The 12,596-nt window shown below is 37.8% G+C and overlaps 2 long non-coding RNA genes across 2 annotated transcripts; one reads left to right on the forward strand and one right to left on the reverse strand.

Annotated features, from left to right (window-relative positions):
* Nucleotides 1–2,650: 2,650 nt before the first annotated feature.
* On the reverse strand, nt 2,651–5,368 carry LOC149135625 (uncharacterized). The gene is made up of 2 exons (XR_016241928.1): nt 5,088–5,368; nt 2,651–2,905 (listed from the first exon to the last, which is right to left on the reverse strand). It is a non-coding gene; the product is annotated as an uncharacterized LOC149135625 (long non-coding RNA).
* Nucleotides 5,369–5,374: 6 nt separating this feature from the next.
* Nucleotides 5,375–12,356, forward strand: LOC149135626 (uncharacterized). The gene is made up of 2 exons (XR_016241929.1): nt 5,375–5,558; nt 7,627–12,356. It is a non-coding gene; the product is annotated as an uncharacterized LOC149135626 (long non-coding RNA).
* Nucleotides 12,357–12,596: the final 240 nt, after the last annotated feature.

The raw sequence follows: 12,596 nt of genomic DNA on the forward strand, positions 1-12,596 counted from the left end.
ATACGCGGACGACGTCACCGTCATAGCGTCTAGCCACGAGCGCATCGAGCTTGTCGGCGAGACGCTGAAAGACTACGAAGCGGTGACGGGAGCGAAAATCAACCGGGATAAGTCGGTGGGTTTGCTGCTCGGCACCTGGAGAAGCAAGCCCATACCGTCCGGCAGCGCCTCAGTAGTGGGACGCTGGACGGACGGTCCGGTCAAGTTGCTCGGAGTCTGGTTCGGTCCGGACCTGCAAACGGAGAAGAACTGGGACGAGATAACGAGTAGGGTGGCCACTCTCTGCCGGCAATGGTCCGAGTGGAAGCTGTCCCTAAAAGGTCGGGCGGAGGTGGAGAACGCGTGCCTTGTCCCGATCGCGGCATCACCGAAATGGAGCGCATCCTCTTCCGCTTTTTGTGGAAAGGAAGCGTTCCGATGGTGAGGCGATCCGTTTGTTGTCAACACCCGCTGAAAGGAGGGCTGGGCATGCCGTGATTGATGATGCGCAGACATGCGCTGAGACTGCGACATCTCCGGCTCTACGTAGACGACGGTGAGCAGGTGTGGTCGCTGTTTGTGCGACGCGCTTTCCCGCAGCTCGTCTCCATGACCGAGCTGCAGTCGTAGATCAAAAAGAGGCCGAGGAATGGCGAATGGCACCGTGAGTGTCGCGTTGCTCTGCAACAACTTTGCCGTCCCGGGTCGACCTTGAGCGTCTGCATCACAACGAAGTCATTCTATAGGAGATTAGTGGAGGGCAGGTACGACGACGATCTCGGGACGAACCTGGGCGTCGACGAGGAATACCTGACCCGCATGTTCAGGACGACTTTCGGGCCGGGACCTATGGACAACTTCCAGAGATCCCTGGCCTGGCAGTGTTACCGAGAGGCGCTACCCGTTCGGGATAAGCTCTATAGACACGGCTCGCGAAATGCGGGGCCGACCTGCCCGAGATGCGGTCAGAGCGATGAAACCGTTCTGCACGCACTAGTGCAGTGTCCAACCATTTCGGAGCTGTGGGCTTATGTCGAACGACTGCTGTCGCGTGTGGGACGAGTCGGTTTATCAACCGAGTCTATCGTCAATATCGTCACGCCTCCTTCCTTTAAACGGGAAGGAAGAGCTGTATTTATCGTACTTGTGGCTATGGCGAAAGAATGCATCTGGTGGACGCGTCTGAAAGGATTAGAGACAAATACTTTCCTCTCTGGTCAATCTCTCATCAACTTTTTCAAGTATCACTTGAAAAGGAAGGTGAGAGTAGAGAGGCAAGTGTTGACTAGCAAATGTTTCGAAAAAAGATGGATACATGTAGCAAGAATGGCACGTATAAATGACGAAGCCACCTTGACCATGATTCTATAAAACATTTTAAAATGTTGTAAACAGAGAGTTACTTACGTTTCTTGCATAAATAAAAGAAATTTTATTTAACAAACTGTGACACTAAGGACCGTGGTTACCGTGGTCTTTTCGTAGGTTTTTCTTTCCAGGGATAACCTCCCCATTTATTGGGAATTTTCTGTATTATTTCGTATTTTTTGTAAATACCCCAAACGTTTTGCGATGTTTTATCTTCATCGTTGTCCCCACTTTTGTTTTTTTTTTCTGCTTTGTTTTCGCCCCCATCGAAAAGAAAAAACTCTACATTTGTATTTTGTCCCCTCTATGTTGAGCCCTGTGTGGCTAATAAAGAAACATATCTATCTATCTATCTATCTATCTATCTATCTATCTATCTATCTATCTATCTATCTATCTATCTATCTACTTTTCTTCTTTCGCTCTCATTCTCCTTATATTCACGTTCTCTTTTTCTTTTTTATACCTGTGTCGATTGTTTTTTCTATTTTTCTATTTTCTTTCTTTCTGTCCATCTGTCTGTCTTTGGCTGTCTTTCTCTTTGTCTTTCTCTCTCTCTTTCCTGCTCTCGCTCCCTTTATTTTTCTCATCCCTTTTCTCTTTCACTCCTGTGTTTGTTTGTTTGTTTGTTTTGTTTGTTTCTTTCTTTCTCTTCTTTCCCTCCTTCCTTTCTCTCTCCTCTCTTCTCTGTATTATCGTTGTCTTATTTCTCTCTCATTATTTTTTCTTTCATAACCTCTTCTATTTTTCTGTCCCTCTCTCTCTCCTTTTCTATTTGTTTAACTCCTCCACCTTTTCTATTTCCCTCTTTTCTCCATTTCTTCCTCTCAATCCCATCACAAATAATGCAGATTCACAGGCGCTATCAGATTGTTCTGTTCCATCACTTGAGAAAGATAGCTGAATGATTAATTTCTTACAGCCATTTTCAAGAAACCTTTCACTGACACTTTCATAAAATCAAGTAAAATTACTGATTCTGATGGAGGACGTATTTTGCTTATACTCCGCATCAACCTGCAACTTTGCTCTGCAGATTCGTCCTTCATTTTATTATGGCGTCAATTCACTATCAGACCTGCATTCACCATGTCGATAAAAAGTTCATGACTGGCCTTATCGATATATGGCATTAATTCCCTACTAGAGCGTTCACCTATAATCAGTTGTATTTTGTTCTCATTGGGTTTAGCGATCCTTCACTCGTAAAGATTTTTCACAGATCAAAGTCCGTGTAATACATTGAGACGATGTCTCAGGCGCCTCAATTATAAAAATATTGAAAATATCTTGAATGCATACATATTGTTTTAGCATACATATTGTTTTAGCATACATATTGTTTGGGTAATGAAATGTATAATGTTGTTCATACAATTTTAAAAGCTGAAAAACTGATAAACATATTTTCTTCTGTTTTATGTCTTTTTTTTTCAATTCAACATTGTGTCGCCTTTTACTCTATACCTTTATTCCAACGAGGGAAAATATGTTTGGTCCGCCGTTCAAAACAGGGTTTATGTGTTCGTGGTGCACCAGCATGACCGCAGCCACTTGGCTGAAACACATAAATAAATAAATAAATATATATATATATATATATATATATATATATATATATATATATATATATATATATACCAAAATTTAAAACAAGTGATATTATTAGTTCTTTATCTTATATATAAATGCTTTCATTGCAGAGAATATATGACAATTTCAATTATTTCATAAAAAGATAACGGTTTTGCAAAAGTTGAAATATATCTTGCTATGATGTCATTTAAAATCTAATATTGCAACAACGTTCAGGACGATCGAAGACGAATTTTGAGCGAGAAATTGCAAATTAAAAGAGTTGCAGCAAAATTTGTGCGTCGCTTGCTCACGAAGGGCCAAAAGCAGTCACGACTGAATGCGTGTCGTGAACTGCAAAAAGAGTTGGAAGTTGATCCAAATTTTTTTTCGAAGGTCATCACTCGTGACGAAAGCTGGTGATACAGAATTTGCAGAAGTGGAAGAGGTAAAGAAAAATCGACGGAGGTGTTAAGAGGCATCACTTCGCAAGAGTTCCAGCGCTGCTTCGAATAGTGGAAAAAACACCTGGACCGATGGATTGCTTCAAATGGAGACTACTTTGTAGTCAATAAAGGTGAAAACATGTTAAACTAAGTGAATAACATATTACAAAATTCCGGTTTCTTTTGGTACCTCCTAGTATATTATAGCAATCTACCACGACATTGATAGAAAACTGCATGCATGCGGTGGGTCTTGTCGCAGATTAATACAGGGAAGCATTGTTGTTCCAGAACAGTAGGGTTTGATGGGTTGTGATTTTAACATTTTCAGTAAGGATTTCTCAAGATGAAAGAAGTATTGACCGTAAAACTGAAAAGCAACTGTACTCTTTCCAACCTTGTACCGTATACAATGTATTGCATAACTGTTACTCATGACATTAATGTTGTCACACCGTTCGCAGTAGATCAAACTAAAGATATCTCGATTCGAGTAGCAAGCTCTCGTTATGCTGGTAACATGCGATTAGTTGTCGTTAAGCAACACAGAGTAGGATGGAACAGTCATCAGTCCGTTATAGTTATGGAGAATGATTGATCAGAAAATAACACTACAAATTGAATATTACTTCTACACACGATGTATGCTCATACGTATGTTCCTAGCCGGGATTCTGCTATTTTACGCACGGCATATAAACTCTTGTTTTTTTTTTGTTTTTTTTTAAATTTCAGACAACTTTTGTGAACTTGAGTTCTATACAAGGGAATTCATAGGAATATGCAATACAGTTTTTTTTCTAATTTTCCGAAATTAAAAAAAATATTCATTATTGTTTTAAAATCGCAGTTTAAAATACGAACAGTACGAATCTTTGGTTTAATCGCAGCAATAGACCATTAAATGTGTTTACGGGGAGAAAAATATTCAAAAACAACAATACGACAGATTGACAAACAAACGGGAACGGTATGAGGTGGTCGTGAACTGTACTAAAATAACGGCTAAATACCCTATAAATCACACAAAAATTCTTTTTTCTTTTGATTTTTGAATAGTCGTATGATTTCTCGTGTGTAGAATACGAAGTCGCAAAAATTTTCTAAAAATTCTAAAAAATTAGTAAAATTCACGAGGGATTATATGCCGTACGTAAAGCAGAACTCTGTCTATTTCTATAGAATTATCCCACACATTATACGTGAAGATTGTGAGTTCGATTCTCGGTGACGCGGAATGTCCTTGCGCAAGACACTTTATTTCACGGTTTAGTTCACTCAGTTGAAAAAAATGTGTTGTACGTGTATATCAAAGAGTATCAGCCTTGTCATATTCTGTGTGAGGCTGAATGTCACTGGGAGCTAAGTTGAGTGTAAGCGTGTCTGTGGGGTGCTCAGCCAGTTAATTTCATTGAGCAGGCTGTTCTGTTGATCGGATCAACTGGAACACTCGTCGTCATAAGCGAATCAGTATCATGTACACACGCGCCCACACGCACACACACACACGCGCGCACAAACGCGTATATTTTAATAGACACGAACTTGTTCATACCAGCTGAATACAAATACATTTATACGAAACACCTGAAATGACAAGATATACAGTTCTAATCTCTAGGATAACTGAAATTTTCATGGTAATGTTTCAGACAACTGCTATCCCAACAATACCTCGCTAGTGCCTATGATAAAAACATTTTTATTTAAAAAAGTGACCTGACAGGATCGTTGGCTCGTCGAACAAATTGCTTGCTTAGTGGCATTTCTTCACCTTTTATTTTAAATTTGAAATCCTGAACATCGCCTTTTAAACTTTCAAGTCCAATGTAATAAACTTCTTATCGAATTTCTGATGTAGTAGTAAACTGTATGAATGTGGAATTACTACTATTATGAATATTTCAATAAATTCCATCTTCCGTGAAAGAAATTTTGTAAAAACATGCCATATATTTTAACAAGTATTTCAACACAAATCAAAGGGAGATAATAAATTAACTCAGTTTAATTCCATTACGTTTTTCGATTGAAAATTCTGACATATACTCCTATTATGACGTCATAATTGGCCGACGCTTTTCCTCAATACGTGGTAGAATTTTGCCTTTGTCTTCAAAGCGACACTACTTTAGTAAACACCAACATTAGATTTATAGCCAACCTTGTCTATAAACTGTAATGTAATAGGTAAGTACATTCAATATAAACACACACACAACGCACACACGCACCCACGGTCGTACGCGCGTACACACTCACATATTCACATAAATACACGCATACACAAACTTAGATACATAGTAAGTAAACAAATATTACCTGTATATTTTTATTGTAGACATTAAAGCAATCTCTAACGATCTTGACAGCAAACTGCACTGACGGGTCTTCCCGTAAATTAATTCCCTTATTCGAAGACTTGCATATGTGCTGTCTCGACGTTTGTGCAGCTACGCTGTTCGCTATAGAGACAGATGTAAGATATTTCGGTTCGTATATTAATATCTCGTTAAGGTGATAACAAGCGATTCGTTATTGGCAGCCTATGTACAATTGGGAAGGGACAGTCATCATCTCTCATATAGTTATGAAATGTGGTTGTCCAACTGACACTGCAAGACGATAATTTTTCGACCCGGTACAGGCTGCTACACTTATAGATATACTGTATTTAATATATTGTAACTTTTCATATGAACTGAATACAAATAGAATTGTAATTTGAGACTGAAATTACAAAATACCTATTTAGTTTTCGATAAGTCAAATTTTCATGATCAATTTTTGTCTTTTATATATGATTGCTTTTTTGTCTTTTATATATATATATTGTCTTTTATATATAATCAAGTTATGGAATTATATTTTGGAAGAAATATATCTTTAGAATTCTGCGTGTGTATATAGGCGTATATGAATAATTGTGTGCGGATGTAAGTGTGCATACATGTGTGGAGGCTTATATATGTTTATAAACATGTACCAGTGTATACGCACATATGCATGCATGTATATATGCATGTATGTAGTATGTGAGGACAATAAAACATTATAGAGGACAATAAAAAATTCGGACAGATAGACTATACAAAGGTGGAGAGGAAAAGCAACAATTAGAAGGACAGACTAAACATGTCGGGTCATTCGTGGCCTTCTTTCCTCAGTCAAGTTACCAGAAGTCCTTACTGTTTCAGGCAGTTATACTTGAGACAGTTCGATCTGGTTGTCTCCCAAAAAGTCTAGGCTAAGAGCATTAGATTTCTTTGTAAGAAAACTAGCAAATGTTTACGGCGACAAAGACAAAAAACGGAGGACATGGTATACAATTACAAATACAAACAGCAAGATTATAACAACAGGTGTCTTTCGACTGAGTACGAATCAAGTTGGGCTGCCTTGCATGAAGTGAAAGCCTAAAGGCAGGAACATAGTAGATGGACATAAGAAGTGTTGGCGATTGGTAGTCAGGCAAAAAAAGAAAGATCATGGCTGTCCCGGACACCGGTCACGTAGAAGGATGAGAGAGGGGTAAGGGGCAGTGGGATTGAAGGATTGGGAAAACATTACAGACGAAGGGAAATGTACAGGGGAGATAAGCGAAGAGGAAATGTGTGAGTTAAAGAAAGACAGGGCCAAGAAATGCGTGTGTGAGAAAGAGAGAGGGGGAGCGAGAAAAAGGAAAGAAGAAGAAACTATGAGGAGAACTAAAAGATAGAGTAAAAGAGTGGTACAAAATTTTAGATACATCCTACTATAAGGTAAGCAAAAGTGTGTATATATATACACACAAAGATAGATAGATAAATAGATAGATAGATGGAGAGATAGATAGATAGATAGATAGATAGATAGATAGATAGATAGATAGATAGATAGATAGATAGCTAGCTAGCTAGATAGATAGATAGATATAGATATATATTTTTTTTCATACATATACATACACACACACACTTACATATATATATATTTATGTTTATACATACCCATGAAAGCATATTTGTCTCTGCATTTATGCATATAAAGTTTCTATGTTCAAGCTTAACAATTAGTTGTATACACACTATAGAATAAATGACACTGTTAAATTCTGATCAACACATTAAGTCCTTTGGCTCCCAATATCTCGTGTTTACATCATTTTACAGATAATAAATAAATAAAGCAGCCTTACTCTTTTCACTAATGTGATTTACTCATTTGAGACTATGGCATGAAAATTTATAATACTGTTATCAATGTTTTTAATCAGTAGAATTCGTCTTAGAAAATCGAAAGAACCTACTTCAACACACATTTATAGAATTATCTTCAGTAAGTTCATTTTCATTGTAGATATTCCCTTTGTGTATGTTTGCTCTATTCTTGATATAAAAATCTCGTCATACACAGAAATGATTAAAATAGCATATTGGCGTAGATATATCCGTGCGATTGTGTTATTCAATCATACATCTACTTGCATACATATATGCATACATACATACACACATATATAAACATTCGAAGCGACAAGTCGCGTATTTGGCGTGGGAGACTATTTATCAAACATACGAAGAATACTGTCTCCAGCTTTGGAGCCAAAACTATCAGCCTTGTTAAATAACTGGTTAATCTTCAGATGAATTAATTGGGAGAGCCTTTTATTCACGGTCGTAGTGATTTTCGACTGGAGCTTGCATATTCCATACAGAGAGATGCTACAAACAACATGGCTGGACACAACATCAATAACACAATCCAGGAACAGAACGAAAACAACAGCTCAATAGGTAAACACATTCTTTCTAGCTGTAGTTAGAGAAGAAACCGTAACTAAAAAACCCATTTCTCTTGGAGTTAAGAATTGAACAATGATCTATTTAGCTGCTATGAAAAAGCGAAACAAAACCCCGCTGTTGGCTATATGAATCGATTGAAATCATATTCGGACTATCTGCATCCAGAATTATATCATTTTACTGCGAAGCACCTATGCCAACGAGCAACATTTGTAGAACATAGAAAGAAAGTAGTAACTCTAACTTTATTAAAAATCGAAAAATAACCTTCTTCCCAACTCTATAAACAAAAACAAAAACGTGAATCTATAAAACCACCACGTGAACGTTCCAACAGATTCCATAGTGCCTGCCAGCCAAACTACATTACTGCCTCAAGTAACTGACCATTGCCCCATACTACGACTATGGTAAATAGCAGGCACAACCGCAACGGTTATTGTAGTAGTAGTAGTAGTAGTAGTAGTAGTAGTAGTAGTAGTAGTAGTAGTAGTAGAAGCAGTAAGGATTATATGCCGATAAAATGCGCACATAGTCAAATTTTCAGACAAAAAATAACTTTGGCTTTGAAGGACTCTCTCGAGGCGAGAGGATTCTCTATTAAGGTAAGTAAAAAACCACCAGATAAGATATTATAAACTCTTAACGAAATTGGTGATGAGTATTTACAACAGTATGGTGAACCCACATACTGGCAGATTAACGCTTGTCTATATGTGATGTCTACTACTATAAAACAGTAATGAATGATATTCAAAAGTAAACAAAACCGAAATAATAAAGGAAGCACCATCTTGGGTTTTGAAGAGAGAGAAAAAGATAATTGGTTTACGGAAGATAATCGGTCATGTAATGATACTCATTGTATACAAACAAACAAATCACTATACGTCCCACCAACAGAAAGTAAAGAAGATAAAAATGATGTTTGGAGACAGCAAAAAGGAGACACTCACTTGCAAACTGATTACCCTCAAGCAGGAGCTAAAAGCTGTCAGTGAAAAACTCTGACATCAGACGAGAATAACCGAGAGAAGAATAATAAACAAAAAAATTAACCGCAACCGGCCAGCAGTATACAGAGACATGAGAGACAGGATCAGTGAACATCACAGGAGCGCCTTCACGAGAAGACATAGACTTCTTCTGGAAGAAAATATGGAGTGAAGAGAAGGAATTTAACAAAGATGCCCTCTGGCTGGAAGAAATCCGAAAAAGTTATTGCTCCTGCGTTACATCCAAGACATACAACATTGATGGTGAAACTCTTGCAACTGTGATCCAGAAACTCCAGAATGGAAAAGCACCTGGAAGAGACTTGATTGTTGGATATTGGTACAAGAAGCTAACATTCTACCGACCATACCTTATCAATCTGTACCAGCAAGCTTTTATTGGGAACAGTAGCTCTGGCAGAGACAAAATTAATTCCCAAATGCAGAACTACACACATGGAAAAAATCTACTGGCCAGTTGTATGCTAGAACTTAATGTATAAAATATATACAGCATGTTTAAACCTCTTTCTCCAGCACCATTGTGAAACCAATAACATTATCACAACAGAATAAGCTGCTGAGAAGAACGGAATCTGGGAATGTGCCGAGCAATTGTCAATCAACAAAACTGTGATCGTAGAGGTGCGAGGGTATAGGAGGAACCTAGTTTCAATGTGGCTAGATTATAAAAATCCTTTGACTCTGTTCCTCACTCATGGATGCTAGAAGCCCTTCAACTTGCTAAAGTTCCAGTGAGAATAGTCAAAGCCACAGCTGACCTGACTTCATCGTGGGCCACCATCTTGAAATTAAACACAAAGAGTGAATGTATTATCACCGATAGAATACAATATCGCAAAGGCATATTCCGAGGAGACACACCCTCTGTGATGTTTATAGTTTCTATAAACCCCTTGTCATTCATGTTAAGGAAATTTGATGGGTATCTCACTGTTTCACAAGGAAACAGAAATACCAAAATTACACGCTGCTTTTCTGTGGATGACTTAAAACTTTCTGCAAAGAATATGCATGAGATGAAAAAGAGCCTTTTCCTAGTTGCAACATTCTTAAAAGATGTAGGGTTGGAGTTTGGTCAGGATAAATGTTGCTATATGGTTATAAAAAGGGGGGGGGGGACTATAAACCACACTAGTGACATCTCTGTCAATAATTTGACAGTTTCCCCTGTATCTGACGATGAATGTTACAGGTATCTAGGGGTAGATGAAAATATGTCTTACAGTGGCACCTGTAACAAAACACGTGTCACTAAAGAATATTACCGCCGAATAAGGACAATTTGGACCCCAGAATTCTCTGCATTCAATAAAACCGTGGCTCACAATGTGTTTGCAGTGCCAGTACTCATACCAACGTCTAGGCAGCTTGATTGGACGCTTGATGAGAAAACCCGCTTGATGTGAAAACCCGAAAAATATTAACAAGCGAACATGATTGCCACATAAACAGTGATGTAGACCACCTCTACCTAAAACGAAAACAAGGTGGAAGAGGCTCAACATCAATCAAAAATGCCTTTGAATGTCGCATCATATCCCTTCGGTAACATCTTTTAACCACCAAGTGTCGAAGTGCATCCCTTGACCAAGATTGCATGCATGAGGCTGATAACATCATGAGGCTGATAACATCATGAGGCTGATAACATCATGAGACTTGGAAGGGAGCTCCTTGAGCAACACATTTTGTCTGCTAACCCAAAGCAGTCGCACGACTCTAGCGCAACGTGTCAGATGAAATGATGAGCCTATATGAGCAGAAGACTATGCATGGATGTTAGTAGAAAGCTCCGTGATGATAATAACATCGATCATCAGAGCAGTTTATCATGGACGAATAGCCGGATTACTACCTCCCACTTTGAAGGGTAGGTGTTTGCAATCCAGTAACAGGAAATATCAAAGTACCTGGTACACCCGTAACGTGTGATTACCGATGCAGACTTTGTGGAGTTCACACTGAAAATTTCACCCACAAGATTTCACCCACACCATAACCAGTTGTCCGAAAATGTCATCACGGTATTATCTGCCGATGAGACATGACGTTGTAGCTAGGACACTATAATGAAATCCGTTAGAAGGATAATCCCAAGGACAAAGAAATAAAACCCACGATATGGTAGAAGCCATAGCCACTCATAATAAAAAGGAATAGTGGTGGAATGTAGTAGTGAAGACCCCAATAAAATGAAAGCAGAATAGACCTGATATAATGATTTGGGATAGAGAAAAGAAACTGTGCACAGTTGTGGAAATTAGCTGTCGAGCAGATGTTAACATAAAGCTCAATAGCAGTGAAAAAGAGAACACCTATGCTGAATTATTGAGAAATCTACAGTTACAAGTTCAGGTTTATATCTGCAATTATTGGTTCCCTGGAATATGTAACACACTACCTAAATACAAATCTTGAGGAATTAGGCTTCTCAAAACCAGAAAAGAGAAAACTAATTCGAAGACAACAGATCCAATCCATCACTGGAACTGTAAAATCTGTAAAACTTTCCAGACGTTTATCATTTAAATACATATGAACTATATGCATAAGAATACATACATAAAACAAACAAATCTGCACACACACACACATACATACATACATACATACATACATACATGCATACATACATATATACAAACAAAAATGCCCTGTTGTTGATGGAGCCTTGGATCTAGGTTAGAATCCGGTTCTTTCCCTATGGGTAAGAAATCTCGAATAATGACATACATACATACATACATACATACATACATACACATACATACATACATACATACATACATACATATATATATATATATATATATATGTATATATATATATATATCAACATACACACATATATGTTCACCTGTCAACTTGGGATGATCGATAAATAATCAGTATTTTACTGAATTATCTACCTTTAACGCCTATGCCCACTTTGTCGTTCGTAGTATATGAAGATGCTGTAGTATATTATACTAAAGTACTTGGAGTTAATATGTGGCTGAGCACGAGCATGGTCTCAACCAAATGACTGAAACCAGTGAAAAAATAATAATAAACGATTTTATGAAGTACAAAGTGTAAATGACACATACGAATTTATACATACATAAGATTTTGTGTCCGGTTAATGAAACCCCTGTTTACGGTGGACCTTCATAATCATCCAATAAATAACAAAAATATTTAAAGTTTTATTTTCATTTCTCTATTACACTCCTTTCAGTAATTTCAGTCATTCAACGTAGTGAGCCAAGATATTCTGTTGCATTGAAAATGATTTTAAAATAATCTTAATTATGGTGGTGCTCCAGTATGACCACGGCCACATGGCTGAAACGAGTAAAAGAGTATATAATTTTTGTGTTGTCCTCCCAGCCATTCTTGACTAATATTAATCATTAAGCTAACTCTTTCTCCCCGCTACGAAT

This window comes from Octopus bimaculoides, chromosome 5 (assembly GCF_046866305.1).
Source record: "Octopus bimaculoides isolate indiv1 chromosome 5, ASM4686630v1, whole genome shotgun sequence".
NCBI lineage: Eukaryota > Metazoa > Mollusca > Cephalopoda > Octopoda > Octopodidae > Octopus > Octopus bimaculoides.